The following is a 21,232-nucleotide window of genomic DNA, read 5'->3' as shown; positions in this document are numbered from 1 at the left end:
CCCCTCTGTGATGAAATTCCACAGCCACGACGGTCATGCCATAGGACTTATCAAGGTTTCTGCCTATGAAGGAAAAGTAACTATGCTCATGGCTCTCTGTGAGGATCAGTACAGCCCCAACCTAACTGGTGAATGGCAATTTTTAGAGAAGCCCTAAAGTTCAAGTCAGTGGAGACTGGCAACTTCAGAAAAGGCACAGGTGAAAGTGACAAGTGAGCACATGCTCTGAACCTATTTACAGTAGCATGCAACCAGGCAATGTCTGTCATGCCCACCATGAGCAGCCCGTACCACTACAACTATAAATACAATGGGTGCACGGTGAAACCTACAGCTTTCTGGCTTTTTTTCCTGCACTACCTGTTAACAGCTGAATTTGCCTCTCCTGTTCTGTTCTCTCGTGTAGCAAACATTTCCCGAGTTATATGGGCATTTCTCTGGGCATAGTTGTTGTTTATGGCCATTTACAGAAACCAGGATCAATGCACAAAACTATTGGCCTGACCCTGAGATGTGCTGAGTACCAGCAACTCTACAATGGGAGATACTGATACTTGGCCTGCAGAAGGCCCTAAAACAACCAGTGAAGGATTTGCACCCTGCATTATTTTATTTAGCCCTTGATGCTCCAGTGTGAAGAGCCACATGTGCTTGCTGTAATCAGAGAAGAGGTGGCAGGATGTTCTAGAGATGTATTAAAGGATGGTAACCAAGCTTTTATAGCAGTGTTGGTTAATACAGCGTGTGAGACACTCGCCTGATGCACTGTGGTCTGTTTGAGACTATTGGAATACCACAAAGCATGCACAAGGGATGACAGCTTACAATCAATATTGTGCTCGCTGATGCAGGAAGCAACATCATCGCATCCTACCGGTTACCCCTACAACTCAGCCTCAGCACTAAATATCTCTAATAACAAGGCTATATGAAGTGACAAGGTCTATTATTCTTAACCTTGCAGCCTACCCTCTCTGAACAACAGAGATGCCAAAATTTTGTATTGGATTTTATTAGTGGGAGATGATTCAGACCCCATCATAATCCCATCTCTGGAGTTAGACAAGTACTTAATACAGCGAGATAAGAAGGAAAACAATTGGCATTCCCCTTTATTCAGGGCTTAGTATAGCATGAGCCATTGCAGCTTGGTTGACGGGAGGTGAAATGCATTTTTATGGTATTTATAATAGTGTTTTAAGGGATGAAACTTGGATTTTATTGTATTGAAGACACTCATTCTAATAAATAAACCTAGTTCTCCCAGTGGGGGTTTATTATTTTGTTCTCAACTTCTTCAGTGTAATCAATGTAATATTTCATGGAGGCTGTCTCTAATATTAGAGGCTCAGCACAGGCTTTGATTGTAAAAAATATATTGATTCTACAATACAAATTTGCCACAGCCTGTGACTATAGGGATCTGTGATCTCTAATGTGATTCAATGATGATCATGTGTTTTACTTCAGAGTCAGGGCTTTTCTAGGGACAAATGCACAATAATGTTTAGAAGATTTTAAGAAAACAACAGACGACTATGTTTGTGTCATAAGGAGACAACATTTTGTAGTGGTTAGAGCAATAGAACTGGGAGTCAGGAGACCTGGGTTCTACTCCTAAGAACATAACATAAGAACATAAGAATGGCCACACTGGGTCAGACCAAAGGTCCATCTAGCCCAGTATCCTGTCTACCGACAGTGGCCAATGCCAGGTGCCCTAGAGGGAGTGAACCTAATAGGTAAGGATCAAGTGGTCTTTCCCTGCCATCCATCTCCACCCTCTGACAAACAGAGGCTAGGGACACCATTCCTTACCCATCCTGGCTACTAGCCATTAATGGACTTAACCTCCATGAATTTATCCAGTTCTCTTTTAAACCCTGTTATAGTCCTAGCCTTCACAACCTCCTCAGGCAAGGAGTTCCACAGGTTGACTGTGTGCTGAGTGAAGAAGAACTTTCTTTTATTTGTTTTAAACCTCTACCCATTAATTTCATTTTGTGGCCCCTAGTTTTTATATTATGGGAGCAAGTAAATAACTTTTCCTTATTCACTTTCTCCACACCACTCATGATTTTATATACCTCTATCATATCCCCCCCTTGTCTCCTCTTTTCCAAAGTGAAAAGTCCTAGCCTCTTTAATCTCTCCTCATATGGGACCTGTTCCAAACCCCTAATCATTTTAGTTGCCCTTTTCTGAACCTTTTCTAATGCCAGTGTATCTTTTTTTAGATGAGGGGACCACATCTATATGCAGTATTCAAGATGTGGGCGTACCAGGGATTTATATAAGGGCAATAAGATATTCTCCGTCTTATTCTCTATCCTTTTTTTAATGATTCCTAACATCCCGTTTGCTTTTTTTGACTGCTGCTGCACACTGCATGGATGTCTGCAGAGAACTATCCACGATGACTCCCAAGATCTTTCTCCTGATTAGCTGTAGCTAAATTAGCCCCCATCATATTGTATGTATAGTTGGGTTATTTTTTCCAATGTGCATTACTGTACATTTATGCACATTAAATTTCATTTGTCCTTTTGTTGCCCAACCACTTAGTTTTGTGAGATCTTTTTGAAGTTCTTCACAGTCTGCTTTGGCCTTAACTATCTTGAGCAGTTTAGTATCATCTGCAAACTTTGCCACCTCACTGTTCATTTATGAATAAGTTGAATAGGATTGGTCCTAGGACTGACCCTTGGGGAACACCACTAGTTACCCCTCTCCATTCCGAAAATTTACCATTTATTCCTACCCTTTGTTCCCTGTCTTTTAACCAGTTCTCAATCCATGAAAGGATCTTCCCTCTTATCCCACGACAACTTAATTTACGTAAGAGCCTTTGGTGAGGGACCTTGTCAAAGGCTTTCTGGAAATCTAAGTACACTATGTCCACTGGATCCCCCTTGTCCACATGTTTGTTGACCCCCTCAAAGAACTCTAATAGATTAGTAAGACACAATCTCCCTTTACAGAAACCACGTTGACTTTTGCGCAACAATTTATGTTTTTCTATGTGTCTAACAATTTTATTCTTTACTATTGTCTCAACTAATTTGCCCGATACTGATGTTAGACTTACCGGTCTGTAATTCCCAGGATCATCTCTAGATCCCTTCTTAAATATTGGATATATTAAACATTAGCTATCTTCCAGTCATTGGGTACTACTGACCAAGCCCATGAGTTACTGTGTGAACCTGCACATTACACTTCTATGTCCCTCAGTTCCCCTTCTGTAAAATAGGGGATTAAAAAGAGTTGCCCACCTTTTTAAAAATCATTTTAGATCCTCACATGAAAGTCCGTGAATCAGTTCAAAGTATTACAATTACTATAAATATATTCCTGTTTTATTTATAAGGGATTTTATATGCAATACAAACACAGTGTGTCTCCTCCTGCATGTTACTCTGGTGGAACACTCCAACAAAAGTTAAAGAAATACAAACCAATAATATTGTAAAGGGAGTCTGAAGCTTTAGAGATGAAATACTCCACCTAAATGATTGTTTTGATGTCAGCTTTGGCAGCACTTGTCGACCTCATCCTGCCAATAAAACTATTGAAATCAACATTCAATTGATCATAATGGTGATAAGGGGAAGGCTTGTAGTGTATTACCCTGCCCTGTAAAGACTGCTGATGATTGAAGGAGGTTCAGGTTTCCCGTCTCTCTGTTGCTAATGCACTACAACTTGATTGACTCTACATGATTAATGTGACAAGACATGCTAAGTATCTGGGTGCCTCACTAATGGAGTCAGATACAGTCATCAAGAACAATTCCAGAATTCGTGATCCTTCACATGGCATTGGATTCTTCAGTTCTCAAGAAATGGGCAATTTTAAGTTCCCTGTGGCTATTTTAATACATTTGGAAATCAAAATGAAATTTGATTGGGTGATTTTAACACGATACAAGTGCAAGTCAAATGTTACAGAAATGTACATGGTTTTACCATGAAGGTTCTACAGTATTGTTTTATATACTTCATGACCTGCAGTGCCATCTTCCTTGAGGCTCATCTTAAAAATCAAATGAAAACTTCACCTATTGCAGAATGTATTGTTAGCCACGTTGAGCACATTACACCTGGGCTCTATAGTCTGTGTGATTCAGGATGTGGGTGTTGATTAAAAGTGAGCCCAAACTAAGATGGGCTCACTGCATTGGGATAATCAGTCCAGCTGGAACAGTAGAGCACACATACCTCAGGTCATACTGTCACCCGGGGTATAATTCGCAACTCATGCGGACATACCCACCGTTGCTTTAATCGAGCTAGCTCACTGACAACAGCAGTGAGGAATTGGCAGCACAGGCTACCAATGTGAGTATGGGGGCAAGTGGGCTTGTACATCTGGCGCCCAGGCTGCTATGTCCTCACTGCTATTTTTAGTCACGCTACCTAGATTAACAGGGTGCATCAACATGAGCTACAATCGCACCCACATTTGCAGTGTAGGCGTAGCCTTGGACAACAGGAGCTGGAGCTAGATCTAGGCTTTGGAACTAGATCCTGTGAATAGTAAGTATGACCACTTGCCTACTTACTTTGAGAACTAAATATAAAAATCATTTCTTCTATGAAGATTTTTCCCTTAATAAATTCCCCCCACCCACGTAACCTCATTAAGTAATCAAGTTATTTCTGCACAGTCAGGGTAGGAAGAGAGATTATTATTTCCAGTGTTCAATACTTGGAGACAGTCTGATATAAAAATTTTATTAAAGCTAATGTTAAAAATATATATATAATACATAGGTTGAGAAAAGAGTGTCTGCAAACTACAGTGATGAAGACTTTAGATTAGATTAGAGCAGGACACATGCATGACCAGGAAATAGTACAGGCTTAATTGAAGAAGTGTGCCAAAGCAATCACAAGACAGAGCCCTAGCCTAGGACTGAGGATACCTGGGATGAAATCCTGGCTCTGCTACTGGCTGAGCATGGGCAAATCACTGCACCACTCTGAGTCTCAGTTCCCTATCTGTAAAATGGAGCTAATGATACTGACCTCCTTTGTGAAGTGCTTTGGGATCTACAGATGGAAAAAGCACTATGCAAAAGCTATGTGGTATTATTGCAGAAACTGTGCCCATTTAATTCTGAAAAGCTGATCTGATCTGTAAACGGATAATCGATTATTCCCTATTTTCCAGCCCTGAAAGCAAAAAGTCATCTGTTCTGAATTCACTGATGTGAAGGCTCTATATACTGGTACACTAGAAATGGGTACAACAGAACAAGCATGGGAAAGGAAGACAGCTGTACTGCGTATGCCTGTGTCTTTCACAGTTTTTTTCCCTCTAGTTGTCAGAGAAATAAACTTAGTGCTGCAAAAAAGTGGAAGGAGGAAAGGAGGTGTGACATCACTAGACTGCTGTTCACAGTGAATCACATGCATGAAGAGTTCACGCTGTTCATGAGGACAACTTTCATTATGTGATAAAGCATTACAACAAACTCCTGAGTCCTGGATAGTCCATCTGCTAATACTCTGCTGGTCTAGATGAAGGATTTAAACAGGGTCATGTAATTAGAGAATACACAGGCATGGCTTATACAGTCAATTAAATGTTGTTCAAAACAGGCACATCTACCTTCCTCTTGACTGAATGATCTTAATGTACTAAAATGTACATGAACTCCAGAATCCAGACACCAGATTTCCACAAGTAAAAGGCTTCACATGGCTCTTCAGTATATAAAGCATTTCCAACAAGGGCAATTTGCTTGTGGAACATGTGATGTTGTGAATGGTGTCCTCCAGCAAGAGGCCCTTTGTGTAGCTTCAGCTAGACAGAGGACTGAGCAAGACCCTGAACAGTCTCATTTTTCCTTTGTCTCTGTAAGACTCAAACCATGCAGATAATGCATTAAACTCATTCGTTGGAAGCAGAATTTAGGCTTAACTTGCCTTTCCTTTGTTGTTCTTTACATCTTTATTTCCCATAAACCATACCCAGGCAACCTTAACTCTGTCCCTCTTTGGGATGCCGCCGTATGGCTACATGACATCTATGTGTGCAACAATACTTGGGGAATTTGGTGTCACATCACCTCCGGCAGGAGCTCTGTTGGACACACGCAAAATAACAGTATTTGTTATGGAAAGATACGGTGCTCTAGCTTTGCAGGTTCTTTGTGCCATCCCTCCAAGGGAAGAGAAGGTTGTCTGGATTGTTGCACAGGAAGCATTACCTTGGCTGTGCATGTCCTGATTTTCTAGTTTGGGTGTTGGGGGACTTGCTGTAAGTTATTTTAAGGGACATACGGGGGAACTCTTAACTGCATAGCTCCTGTTTTACTAACATTTGAGGTTAGAGGTTTGAAGTCTCAAGTTCCAGAAGGGTACTGTGGGAAGGCACTGTTGTACATCAGCAACCTTCATATCATCTTAACAAAAATTCTTTTTTTTTTGTTTTTGCAAGCTAATCTGCTCTTAGAGTTAAACACACCAGGCTAAACCTGCAGGTCCTGATTCAGTTTTCACTTAGTCCTTATTGTGACAAAATTCTCATTGATGTTAATGGGGCAAATTCTGCCCTGACTTTCATGTTGTTTGAAGTCAAGGGGGTTGCTTAGATCACAAATTAGGACAGGCTTTGGCCTATTGAGATTTCTAACTGAGTTAGGACAGAGTAAATGGTTCAAAAGGTGGTCCAGCATTCATTTCTTTTGGATCACAATTCTAGTATTTATAGGCCTGATTCTCCACTGCTTTGCACTTCATGTTACACTTTACACTTGTGCAAAGTGAATGCAAAACACCCCCCTTGTGCTCGTTGCACGGAGCCTGATTCAACACCCTGAAATCAGTGGGAAGACTTCCAGGGTACATCTGCACTCCAATAAAAATATCCTTAGAACTGAGTCTCAGAGCCCACAACAGGCTGATGGGGCTCAGGCTGCAGGGTAAAAATTGCAGTGTAGACATTCAGGCTTAGGCTGGAGCCTGAGATCTGAGCCGCCACATCCTTTGCAGCCCAAATGCAAATGTCTACACTGCAATTTTTAGCCCAAGCCCTGCAAGCCCGAGTCAGCTGACCCAGGCCAGCCACATCTATGCCGCAGGTCTTTTATTGAAGTGTAGATGTTAGGGTTGCCAACTTTCTAATTACAGAAAACCGAACATCGTGGCCCTGCCACCCTGCCTCCACCCCTGTCCCTCCCCTGCCCCTACTCACTCCATCCCTCCTCCCTCTGTCATTTGCTTTACCCCACCCTCACTCATTTTCGCTGGGGTAGGGGTGCAGGAGGGGGTGAGGGTGAGGGCTCTGGCTGGGGTTGCAGGCTCTGGGGTGGGGCCAGGGATGAGGAGTTTGGGGTGCCGGGATGGGGCCAAGGGGTTCGGAGTGTGGGAGTGGACTCCAGGCTGGGGCAGGGTGTTGGAAGGAGTACAGGCTCTGGGCTGGGGCGGGGTGGGCTCCAGGGAAGCCAGAAAGGAGGGGTTCAGTGTGTGGGAGGGGATTTGGGTGCGGGAGGGACTCAGGGCTGGGGCAGGCCGTTGGGGCACAGAAGGGGGTTTGGGGTGGCACTGACGTCAGGCAGCTTCCAGGAAGCAGTGAAATGTTTCTCCAGTTCCTAGGCAGAGGCACAGCCAGGGGACTCCACATGCTGCCCCCACCCACACGCGCCGCCCCCACAGCTCCCATTGGCTGTAGCTGAAGAGCCAGCAGGTGGGGCCAGCACGCGGAGCCTCCCTGGCTGCGGCTTTGCCTAGGAGCCGGACATGCCAACCGGACTTTTAACAGCCTGGTCAGCTGTGCTGACCAGAACCACCAGGGTCCTTTTTTGACTGGGTGTTCTGGTCGAAAACTGAACATCTGGCAACCCTATTAGATGAACCCCTATTGACTTCACGGGGGGGTTGCACTAGGCCTTTAATGTCAACATGAAGTACAATGCAGTGGAGAAGCAGGCCTTATATTGGCATGTATGATGCAGTGCATATTTCTGGGCTGGGCCTTTGAGGGCCTGAACTCTCATAAGGACAAATTCATAAATATATCAAGCACCTTTTTCAGGATTTAGCCCTATGGGACTTCAGGAAGCATTAGGGTTGAAACCCGTCCAGGTTTTACCCCGACGGTCTGGTTTTTGGCTTCTGCATCCAGGTGCCAGTTAGGGTTGCCAGGTTCCCAGTTTTCAACTGGAAAGGCTGGTTGAAAAAGGGACCTGGCAACCCTAAATGGCACCTGAACCGAAAGTCCACTTTCTGTGGGGCTGGAGGAAGGTGCCAGCCCCTGCTCATCCAGGGCTGCCGCCTTCCTGCAGGCAGGCTCCTTGACACAATCCATCAAGCGATGAGGAGAGGGATGGGGGAGAGGAGCGAGCGATGGGGGTAGGACCTTGAGAGGAAGAAGCAGAGAAGTAGGCGGGGCCTTGGGGGTCTGGTTATCAGCATTTTAAAAGTGGCAACCCTAGCAAACATCTCCTCGTCTACTCTTTAATGTGGGGAGTATAGATGTAGCTTCATCATGCTTTAGATCAAAAAACAGTATTCAAGTAAAACACCACTGTACAATAAGATTAAAACCTTAGCCCCATCCTCAGCCAGTCCAGGTAGGAGAACAACCAGAAGAACCGGCTTTTTCATTAAACAATGAATGAATCAAAAAGAATCTCTCCTTCATGTTCACTCCCTCTGTTTGTGCAAGGACAATATTTGCTATGGCATATTGAACAGGGTTTGTAGACAGAAGCCAAACCAAAGCACATGCCTGAAAGGAGAAATTTCCTGATTTGATACAACAGAAAATGCTAGGAGGCTGATATTCAGGGCCCAATCATACACGGCACTGAGCTAGGTCAGCAGTGCCTAAAGCTGACATTGGTAGCTCATATGATTTGTATCTGATATAGACATATCGCAAAGGGTATGCTGGGCATATACTACTCAAGGGCTTTATAGTATACATTCAAAGAAAGTGTCTTTTCCTCCTCAACGGAATGCTGGTTCGTTATTGCTGGAAAAATCATCAGGCTACAAAAATAGGACCTAGCTAGTGCAGGCTATTAATGAAGTGCCAGCCCACAAAGATGACTGAAGAGAACAGAGCGAAATTGTCCATCTGACTCGTCTCTTTTGCTTGCTATTTGCAGTCCCCCCCACTCTAGTTTCCAGGAGCCTGATTTGATCTGATTTCAATAGATGAAAGTATTGGTAGTGCCAAAAAACTCTTATGAGGCTTTGATAGTGCTAGAGAGAGGCTTATACCATAACCAACCTGTGGCCCTCTAGAATTTGCTGCTCGACACCACGACCATCTGAAACTTCACAATGGCCATTGGAACGTGACCTGCAGGGGGATCTCTAGAGACCCAGGAAATTCTTTATAATTTTATTTGTCATGAATTTCATGTTATTTCATTCTATCCATCTGGGGAGCAGGGGAAGGGGTCAGGTCCTGTCCCTGTGGGGTGGGAGGGCCTGAGGGGGGTGATTGCAGAGTGAGTCTGCCTTCCACTCACCTCCTAGTGGCTGCTCCTGTCCTGATGAGCTGGGCCTGGCTCCCTACTCTGCAAATTGTGACCTGGCGCATGGGCTGTCATGATGGAGAGGCTGCTGGGCCAAATTTGAGTGAGTGGTATTGCAACCATGTGCACCTAGGGTTTCCAAGCATCCAGAATGTCCCTGCGGACCCTAGGCGGAGGGGTGTTCAGGGAAGCTCTGTGCGCTGCCCCCGCCCCCAGCACCAGCTCTGCAGCTCCCATTGGCCAGGAACCACAGCCAATAGGAGCTGGGGGGCGAGGGCAGTGCTTGCAGGAGCGGGCAGTGCACAGAGCCCCCTGGCCCCTCCGCCTAGGGTCCGCAGGGACATGCTGGCCACTTCTGGGAGCTGTGTGGAGTTGGGGCAGGCAGGGAGCTTGCCTTAGCTCCACTGCACCGCCAACCGGGAGCTGCCTGAAGTAAGCGCTGCCCAGCTGGAGCCTGTGCCCCGATTCCCCTGTGCCTGCATCCCACACCCCCATACCCTGCCCCAGCTCTGAGCCCCCTCCTGCACCCTAAACCCCTCATCCCTGGCCCCTACCCAGAGCCCACACCCACAGCTGGAGCCTGCACCCTGTCCCTCACCCCAACACCCTGACCCAGCTCTGAGCCTGCTCCCACACTTCAAACCCCTCATTTATGGCCCCATCCTAGAGTCCGCACCCCCAGCCAGAGCTCTCACCTCCCTCCCGCACCCCAACCCCCTGCCCCAGCCCACTGAAAGTGAGCAATGGGGGGAGGGGAGATAGAATGAGTGGGGATCAAGGCCTCTGAGAAGGGTCAAAGGGTGTTTGGTTTTGTGCAATTAGAAAGTTGGCAACCCTATGTGAACCAGGTCACAATTCTTGCAGCAGGAGCCCTGCTGTGGGATGAGATATTTTTTTTATTTCATTTAATATGTTTTTTTATATTTCATACTTGGAAAAATTGGAGCTCTAGATCTCCATTAGCTGCTAACAGTTAAAACTCATAAACCTAGCTGGGCAGATCTGATTCCATCCAAAAAAAGATGTGTTCACTTCATATCATGCAAGCAAGTATCACTGCAATGACTTTTCAAAGAAAGCAAATTTATAGCAGCATGCATGCATATTAGTGGGAAATTAATTTTAAAGTAGCACGTGGTTATTTGTGCTGGAAGTTCTTATGCATTCCTCCAATCAAGGAAGAGAAAGAATAGCACGTGGCTTATGTGAGAAATCACAATTGACCAACAAAGCAATAGTCAAACAGTCACAGGTCACTGATTGCAATCAAGCAATGAATTAAAATAAATGTACAAATATAATAAAATTCTTGAATACTTTTGGATATTGAATACATTCCAGGAAATCGCGAAAAGGAGACGATGATCCCTTGTTTTATTGTCAATTATCTACTCAGAGCTACACACTAGCCAGTTCACTATAATATATACAGATAGCCTCCCTTCTTAAATAGTCATGCTGTGTAAGAAATTAGCACACTGCCAAGAAAATACATTGAGTTAATGCCAGTACAGCGCAACTACAGTAACGTCCATCACTGGAAAGCAGTCCAATAAAGGTCACTAACCTAATACACCAATGGAAAAAAGTCATTTCTAAGGCATTGTTCAGATGAACATGAGGAAAAGCAGCATGAAATGGTACTGCCAATGCCAAATTAATGTCCATTTTCTGTTACAAAATAATAATAGAGGCTGAGTGCTCTACCATAAGAATATTTGCTTTGCGGATAGATGAAAGCTATTTACGCACAAGGCACAGTCACAAAACTAATGGTTCAACTGTTATTAGGGTCATCTGAAACGTTGTTTGCCCACGGCAGTGGCAGGTAATGGTTGAGAAATGTCTCATGAAAACCATGAAATGTACAAATTGCATTGATTTAAACAAGCTGGACAGCAATCGAGCTAGTCAGCTAACATCTGGTGTAGGTTGGTGATAGTGAGGAGGCCTTAGGGCAAAGATCTTTTTCATTCAGGTACTAACCAATCAATCAAGACTACTTATTTTAAGTAATTTCTTCCCATTCTTTCTGAACCACCGCCCCCCACCCCCCAACATGACAGGCTGTTTTCTTAATATTGTCAAAAGACAGAAGTCATCATTCTTCTCTGGGGTTTGCATTTGAGCAGATCCTGGAGTTTCTACATCTGCATCAGAATGGAGAGCCATTCAATTAGACTGGAAAGCCACTCACTTTGCACATGCAGCACAACAAAACTTATTTGCTGAACTCCTACATTATCTATATGGCAACACTTCTGATGCTTCAAGCGCCATGTGCACATAAAGTATCTGTCTAGAGAGTCTGCTGGCTAGTTTCCTGATCTTAATTCACTTGTCGTATTTTTGAACCTGCAAATAAACAATTACATTTTCCCCAGCCTGACTGCTTCTGTCCAGACATTTATTTGTTTCTTTGCATTTGTTTCCATGAAATGCATTCCCAGTCTTGACTGCAGTTGTTATTCTGGTAGCTACAGACATCACAGCTGGATAACACTGAGGGCAGGTCTACACTACAGCCGGGATCGACACTGATATCGATCCACCAGTGGTCAATTTAGCGGGTCTAGTAAAGCCTCACCAAATTGACAGCACATCGCTCTCCAGTTGACCCCTGTACTTGATCCCTGACCAGATGGGAGAATTTCTCCTGTCGATCCCGCCACGGTGTAGACCCCGTGGTAACTTGACCTAAGGTACGTCGACTCCAGCTACGTTATTCATGTAGCTGGAGTTGGGTAGCGTAGGTCGCCTTACTGCAGTAGTGTAGACGTAGCCTGACTCTTAGCATTGAGCAGCTGATCTGAAAGCACTAACGTGAGCAAGGGAACTAGAAGAAGCGCAAATACATTCTAAATCACAGCCATCAGAATGGCTGAATCCTACACTACAATAAATGAAGAATCTTTGCCTGCATTGCTTATGGAGATCTAGAGATACTTGGTTGGAAGTCACTCATCTGCTAAACTGAATCAATTGAAGACTCAATCTGTATCCATCTTATCATCAGACTAACAAATCAATAGGACATGCTTAACATGACATAGGTTACCCCTTGCAACTTTCTCCAAATTTACAATAAAATTATTTCGTTCCAAATTCCAAGGGCCATAGTTTTTGAAAAATGCAAGCTCTGGAGCAGGCACAAAAATGTGTATTCAATTGTGCACCATTTGCACAGGCAAATGGCCAATTATTCCTCTTAAGCCATGCCAGGCGGTCATTTGCATTTACAATTACTGCTATTTTGAGTAAAGCGTTCTAAACATCTGCCCTAAACTATATGCCTTCCTGAAGAAATCCAGGCTGCATCATGATATCAGGGGTTCACAGACTTTTGTACTGGTGACCCCTTTCACATAGCAAGCCTCTGAGTGTGACTCCCCCTTATACATTAAAAACACTTTTTTATATATTTAACACCATTATAAATGCTGGAGCCAAAGCAGGATTTGGGGTGGAGGTTGACAGCTCGCGACCCCCCCCCCCATGTAATAACCTTGCGACCCCCTGAGGGGTCCCGACCCCCAGTTTGAGACCCCCTGCATGATACAGTAGAAAAGTCAAAAAGACACACTTATTGGTCAAATCTCATTCAGTAGGATTTATATTGCTAGTTCACAAATGTTGCATTATTAAAATTATTTTTGGATCATTACAGATTAGTGGGTAACAAAAAAGCCATTTAAAAATCTACTGTTGCTAAGTAAGGGATGTGGCCTACTTTGCCAGTGATTAAGATGTAACTGGGAATCAGGAGCGCTGAGCTTTAATCCCAAATCCCAAGTGACAGTGGCGGATACACTTGATCGCCCTGTGACTCTGTTTCCCCATCTGTAAAACAGGGCTAACGCATACCTCATAGGGCTGTTGTGATGCTTAAGTCATTAATATTTGTAAAGCACTTTGAGAGCCTCAGGTGAAAGGCAATAAAGAAGTATTAATTACTAATATATCCTGGGAGAAGCCACTTCATACGGCTCACCAGGACTATGGCATAACTAAGAGCCACACGGAAAAAGCTGTCCCATATTCTGTAGCCCACTCAGTACATGCTGAGACAGGGAGGACATTGACATCAGAGTCCTATAGGTACGTGAAGAACCAGTGAGTTTATTCAGCAGAGCTACCAGTTCTTTTAAGTTAAAAGTAGTGCATTTTTTAGGCCAAACTAAGGACAAATGATAGCAGGTGCAAGTCCATTTGATATCAATGGAGTCACAGCCACTTACCAGAGAGCTCAAACTGGCCCTGAGAAAATTAATTCGAGGCTCCTTAATATGTTTAGGAGACAGAAATTCATTCAATTCCTGATTTTAAAAGCATGATCAGTTTGCTGTCATAGGAGGAGCACCTACTAGCTCGGGGCAGCACCAGCTATTTTGTTCTTTATGTGTTTCTTCCCACAGCTGGAAGGTAGGGGAGGGAAGAAAATCTTTTGAAACTGGCCCATAGGTTCTTAGGTTAGCCCCTAAATTTGCACCCTCAGATTTGAATACATACTTTAGTGCCTGCAAAATCCCATTATTCAAGAGCAAACACTACCTGATCAGAGAGCTGGGGCAGGGAGGCTGTGCAAGGCTCCCATTGTGTGTAAATCTATAGTCCACCTCCTACAGCGTGTGCTACACAAAAGCAGGTAACAATCCCTAACATGAGATTGGAGTAAGGGCTTCATGTTCAAGTTCTGGCATATTCTGTCACACACAATACTTTCAACTAACAGAACACACATAACTGCTGATGGGCTGGCAGGGACACACCATAGGGCCACTGCCTGACTGCAAAGTATAAGGTCCTCAGAGTTGGTGCTGATGGTACCACCTCTTGGAGAAATAAACTGTGATGCTAGCAACTGTTACCTTGCTCACTACAGACCCCTCTAAAGATGAGGTGGCATTACCACACATATTCAAGGGGTCCCTGTGCTTGCTTTTAAGTCTCAGTCACGGTGGAGTCTCCATAAAATACAACACAGCGGTGGGGGAGCCTTAAAGCATGTCTAATGACAGAGAATACATTGCACAGTGCATGGAGGAACATATATGGGTTTAACAAGGGCAGGATCTTCTGGGAACTCTTACTGGGTGACTGGCCAGGCTCAGAATTAATGATAATGAATGAACTCCAGAAAATTGAATGTGCGCTAATTGTAAATAGTCCCCAGGAGCACAAATCATTTCAAACAGCCAGTCAGTAGTAGCCTAAGGACGTGTCTGAATCGGAGACATCTTCAAAGCGCCTCACCCAGCCTGCTGTGGCATCCCCTGGCCCTCATTAGATGCTTCCCCTCTTTGATTCATATAAAGCTACAAAATTTTATTTTTGCTTATTACACTAATTAATGTTCTAATTTCAGACAGCCACTATTTGTGGGGCAGAAATATGGTGTTTTAATAAATCTTGTGGGGGGGGCCTGTAAAAAAAATTTACCTTGCTGTCCCCATAACAAATATCATAAGCTATGAACATGTGTGTGCACACGTTTTTGGAAGGGCTGGGTAGGAACTGGTTTTCCTGTCCCATGAAAATTTTCAAGGGTTCAAAATTTTTCCCATCTTGGCTCAGGCTTAAAAGTCAAAAAGTGTGAAAATTTTGTGAACTAAAAGACAATTCAGGAAACTTGAAACATTTTTGTTTTGATAATTTCAAAATGTTTATGTCACCTTCAACCATTTATTTTTAATGCTAATTAGCTTAAGTTTTTAAACAAAAAATTGTTTTCAAAATGGAAAAATGGAATTTTTCATTTTGAACATGTCAAACATTCAGATACTGACAATTTTTAAACTTTTTAAAAAACTATTTCAAGTCAAGAAATTGATATCAACCCTTTACCACAAAAAGTTTTGGTTTCAGCAAAGTTGGCATTTTTCAGCCAAAAGACAATGTTGAAAAATTCTCAAGCAGCTCTAGTTTTCTGTACAACACATTGCTACAGCTAATGTTTAAAGGATAATGTGGCTAGGTAATAACTGGTATTTTAAAACCTGTAGGCATGTGTACCACACAAACATACATGCATACCTCTAAACTGATATACTTAAAGGTTAAATTATGGCATTAATTTATTCTGGGATGTTGTGCCAGGTGAAAGTAACAGAAACAAGAAAAATGCAAAAGCTGTCCTCAAGCCAACGAAAGTGCACAGAGGTAGTTTGGATTGGATTTTTTTTAAAAAGCTATTTTAGCAAGTCTAATCTATCCATTGCTCCAATCTACACGATTGGAATCTCACTGCTATGGATGAGCGCTGTATGCCCGTCACAAAATGATTAATATGTTCATAGCTTTTCTAAGGCCTGAACATTCCTTCACACCCCACTAGAAGGGGCTTGCCCCACAATTTGGGGACCAGTAAAAGGCTAAAAAGAGTGTAAAAAATCAATACTGTAGGATTCAAGAGCGTAGTTCCTTCTCCATCCTCCACCATGCAGTACAGCATTTTACAAGTACATTATGGTTGAGGATGTTACCTTCCTTTTAAGTGCCATGTATACCACTGATGGAGACAGACTACTGGACTAACTGGACCAATGCTGATTGAGCCAGGATGGCAAATCCCATATTGTGATATTTTTAATTCACAATTGTTGTGGTCTAGTTAAGTTTTTGTGTAGTGCAGTAAGTTATTTAAACTCTAAGGGATGCTTTTCTGAAGATGGAGGTAAATCATTTTTCATGTAGACGCAAACAGGCAGCACATGCCAGCTAACTTCTACATCTAAAGATGCAGACTTGGACATTGTTTTTCCTTTTTCTCCTTGAAAACTTTTTGGCTCTCATAGTACAACTGCCAGGTCAACCAATGAACATCAGTGGTCCCTAAAATGCTGTGCCCTGCCCTGTTCACACAAATACTAGCCTCTAGTCAACCATTTAAGGTGGAATTTTCAGAAGCACTCAGTATTAGTCTACCTCTCCTCCTAACTCCTTCAGAGGGAGGAGAGAAATACAATGGAAGTGTGGATTCTTAAAGGAGCATGGAGGACTGGCTGAAGGTGGAGAAAATAAGGATCAAGGATGGTGTACAAAAGGCAGCATCCCTTCAATCAAAGCTCAGTGGTACAACTGTGTAAAAGTAGACTGATATTGTAAGTTCAATTCTGATGCTCTCTGCAGTTGCTTCTGGGGATGCCGTTTGCTTTGCATGAATGCAGTTCCAGAGCTCCAGGCTGCCAATGATTCCAGGATTAGAACATAATCCAATGTGAAAGCCCGCAGCCTCTGCTGCGCTTGACACGCTCCCCAGAAGCCAAAGTGGTCTATCACACAGCACAGCAGCCGCAAGCACTTTTGGTTTGGTTTTTTTTCATTAATGGGCTTTGGCTTTCTCGCCCCTCTTTAATACATGTCACTGCAGTAATATTCCTTGCAGAGTGATAAGTAACGTAACATATGACTGTTATTAAGCTCTATATCGTTATCAGGCTAGCAGTCTATCAATTTTAATGACCCTCCCGACTCTCCCCAAACCCCATTCTCAGAAAGGATTAAGAAAATGGGTTGAGGAATATGAGGATCTTCCAGACCCTAGGGGAACAAACGAGCCTCATCAGAATGCAATGTTATCTGACTCATTTCCCATGGAATTTAGACTTGTTAGGACTCCTGAGGGAATCAGATGTCAGGCTGCAGTGCTACACACAATAATCTACGCATTTTCCCCCTACACCTTTATTTCTTGGTCTTCTTCTTGTCCTACCAGAAAAATGACAGATTGGTGGGCCTTAGTTTGCCACTGTTTAGCTTGGGCAGGGATAGTTCGGTTTTACTGACAGACCTCTTTGATGTTCTTTTTTAAAGTCCTCTGAAACTGTTCACTATTGGAAAGATGGTTTAAAATATTATTTGACTTTGGGAAAGGAGGATTCAGGCTCCTTTATCTTTGGTTTACATTCAAGTGCTTGGGGTAGGTGCCATTTTGACGCTCCCAGACACTGAACAGGAACAACACTGGCAGCTGCTTTGCAAACTGCCCACATTCTGACCAGGAGAAATCCTATCTAGGAGTGAAAAGTAGTTCAGCCTTGTACTCTCTGCAGCTGTCAATTAGTGCAGTCATTTCTGCAAGGAGCACAAAACTGAAAACTGGACTGAGACCTGTACAAAAACTGGATCAGACCCTTTCTGTTGATCAAGCCATTATTTCATGCAGGTCACCAAGGAGCCATCAGATAGCACCAGATCTCACTAAGCCAGCCCTAAATTGCGCATTTCTCTTTATACAGATAAAAATGACAAAGAATCCTAGTAATAGTTATAATAGTTACAATTCAGTTCTCCCTAAAAAGAAAGTTGAAAGCCATCTTCCCCCATCTAACCAAGCTGATATTTTACCTATCCCAAATTCCATGCAGGTGAGTTTGGAAAACAAAAAAAATGTTATCCACCTTTTTTGTAACTGTTGTTCTTCAAGATGTGTGGCTCATGTCCATGCCATTGTAGGTGTGTGCGAGCCGTGCAGTCATCAGAGATTTTTGCCTTAGCGGTAACTGTAGGGCCAGTTATGGCACCCCCTTGAGTGCCATGCTGATGCGTCGGTATATCAGGCGCCTCTGGCCCTACGCCTTCTCAGTTCCTTCTTGCCGGCAACTCCGACAGAGGGGCAAGAGGGCGGCTATTTGAATGGTCATGAGCAACACATCTTGAAGAACAACAGTTACAAAAAAGGTGGGTAATGTTTTTTTCTTCTTCGAGTGCTTGCTCAAATCAATTCCTTTCTCGGTGACTCACAAGCAGTATCAATGGAGGTGGGCTTGGAGTTCACGGTCTTACAGCTTGCAGCATTGCTCTGCCAAAGCCAGCGTTGTCCTGAGCTTGCTGGGTAAGCACCTAATGAGATGTGTGGACAGATGACTAGGTAGCAGTCCTACAGATCTCTTGGATTGGTACCTGGGCCAGAAAGGCCACTGGCAGCGCTTGTGCCCTAGTCGAGTGTGCCGTCACGATCGCTGGTGGAGGCACTTTCATTCACCAGCTCATAGCAGTAGCAGATTCAGGCCGTGATCCAGGATGAAATCCTGAGCAGACATTGGATGACCTTTCATTCTATCTGCCATCACAACGAACAATTGCATTGACTTATGGAATGGCTTTGTTCTATCTATGTAGTAGGCCAGCACCCTTCTGACATTCAGGGTATGTAGCCTGCACTCCACATCTGATCCATGAGGCTTTGGAAAGAAGACAGGTAAGTATATGTCCTGGCCAGTATGAAACTGGGAAATGACCTTGGGCAGAAACACTGGGTGAAGTCGCAGCTGGACCTTATCCTTGTAGAAGACTGTATAGGGTGGCTCTGAAGTAAGCGCCCTAATCTCTAAGACCCCGAGGGCCAATGTTATCGCAACCAGGAGTGAGAACTTCCAGGAGAGAAGCAGGAGAGAGCAGGAAGCCAGAGGCTTAAAGGGAGACCCCATGAGCCTTGACAGCATGAGATTCAGGTCTCAGGGAGGGATTGGATCCCGGATGTGTGGGTAGAGACACTCCAGATCTTTCAAAAATTGTGCCATCATGGCCCTTCTTGCCCAGTGCCGGGGACCCGTGCTTCTTTGTTTTCCTTTTGGACACCGGCAACAAGGAGCGGTGCCAGGTGGAGCCCAGTGCCGGAGGTGTGCTGTGCTCCGAGGCTGAGGTATTAGGTGAGTCTTGGCAGGGCAGCTTGGAAGCCAGAGGAAGGGCAGCCTCCATGAGGAGAGCCCGCAAACGTATATCCTGCTCTTTCTGAGTCCTGGGCTGAACATTTTTACAAATATGACCCTTGTCCTTCACATGTGATTCCCCCAAGCACTTGAGGCAGCTGCTGTGGGGGTCACTTACAGGCATAGACCTGTTAAAGTCCACGCAGAGCTTAAACTCCAGAGACCGGGGTATGCCCCCCGGGGCGACGTCCCTGCTGGGACTCTAACTACTTAACACTAATGACTATAAACAAACTATTTACAAGGCCATAAGGCTTGAAGTCAGAAGAGGTGAAACCACTAGCTCTTGCTATGCAAAGAAAAGAGCTCCAACTAACCACCACAGGTGGTAAGAAGGAACTGACAGGGCATTGGGCTGGTGGTGCTGGACTTACTGACGCATGAATGCAGCACTCAAGGGGGTGGCACAGCTGGCTCCACAGACACCGCTAAGACAAAAATCTCCAATGACCGCGCACATGGGTGCGCACACACCAGAGGTGAAAGGAGGCCGGTACACCCTGGTACAGTGTACCGGTAAGAGCTGGTGCGCCGTACTGAGACCTGTTTTCCCAGACGGCAATTTAAAGCCCTGGGGTAGCGGCGCTGGGGCTCTGGCGGGAATTTAAAGGGCCCCGGAGCTCCAGCTGCTGCTACCCCCCCGCCAGGGCCCTTTAAATCCGCGTCTGAGCCCTGCTGCCGAACCCCTGGGATAGTGGCGGCAGAGCTCTGGAGAGGATTTAAAGGGCCGGGGCGGTAGCGGCTGCTGGAGCCCCAAGCCAGAGGCGGCGGAGGGGATTTAAAGGGCTGGGGCGGTAGTGGGAGCTGGAACCCCAAGCCCTTTAAATTCCCGACGGAGCCCAGCCACCGCTACCCCAGGGCTCGGGCAGCAGGGCTCAGGCGGGGATTTAAAGGGCTCGGGTTCCGGCAGCTGCTACCACAGCAGAGCCCCAGGCCCTTTAAAGCTCTGCCAGAGCCCAGAGCCCCGGGGTAGCAGTGGCAGTCGGGAGTTCCCAGGGCTCCACAGTGATTTAAAGGACCCAGGGCTCTGCTGCAGCCCTTTAAATCGCCTCCACGCCGCAGGGTTCCCAGCCGCCTCTGCAGCTGGTAGCTCAGGGGTGATTTAAAGGGCCCCGGGCTCCCAGCCGCCACTACCGCAGCTGGAGCCCTGGCCCTTTAAATCAAGATTTAAAGGACCCAGGGATTTAAGGCCCTTAAGGCCTCTTCCGGTTAAGGCCACGCCTCTTCCAGTTGAGGCCACACCCCCTGCTCAGGACTCCGGCGTACCGGTAAGTCCTCCAACTTACTTTCACCCCTGGCACACACCTAGAATGGAATTGACATGAGCAAGCACTTGAAGAAATGAATGGCATCAGCCAACCTGTTTTCATACACTTCTTTTCCCTGCAACCACCACCTGAGAGGTTTCAGAGTTTAAGGTTTCAGAGTAGCAGCCGTGTTAGTCTGTATTCGCAAAAAGAAAAGGAGTACTTGTGGCACCTTAGAGGCTAACAAATTTATTTGAGCATAAGCTTTCGTGAGCTACAGCTCACTTCATCCGATGCATCACCTGAGAGCAATTCTTCACTCTTTACACTTAGTGATTTAAGTGTGAGCTGGTCTCCTGTCCCCTCCCTGCACCCCACCCTGTTTTTGCCTGCTGTAGTCCATTTGCATATGCTGCTTCATTTGTTGATAAAGGTTTCTAATTTGTTTTCTGGATGTTAGCATTTTACTGCTGTTCCCTGCCATGGTACTTGATGAAGTTCTATACTGTTTGTCTTTTAATTAGGGTACTATATTTGGAGAAAACAAACAACTCGGCTTTAATTAAAAATCATTCATGCACCTCAATCAGCTGAAATTCTGTAAAAATGCGACTACCAAACAGATCTGGGGCACGTGTGATAATGGAGAGGAGGCAAAAGGACTGGAGCTTGTGCAGAAGAGCTCTGTTGTCAGACATGCCAGATTGATGGTCTTTGTTATCTACTGAACAGATGCACCAAAGAGCAAGCTTCCTCCACTGACCACCTCTCTTCAGTGA

Source organism: Chelonia mydas, chromosome 8 (genome assembly GCF_015237465.2).
Source record: "Chelonia mydas isolate rCheMyd1 chromosome 8, rCheMyd1.pri.v2, whole genome shotgun sequence".
Classification (NCBI taxonomy): domain Eukaryota; kingdom Metazoa; phylum Chordata; order Testudines; family Cheloniidae; genus Chelonia; species Chelonia mydas.
Note: the sequence above shows the minus strand (reverse complement) of the source record.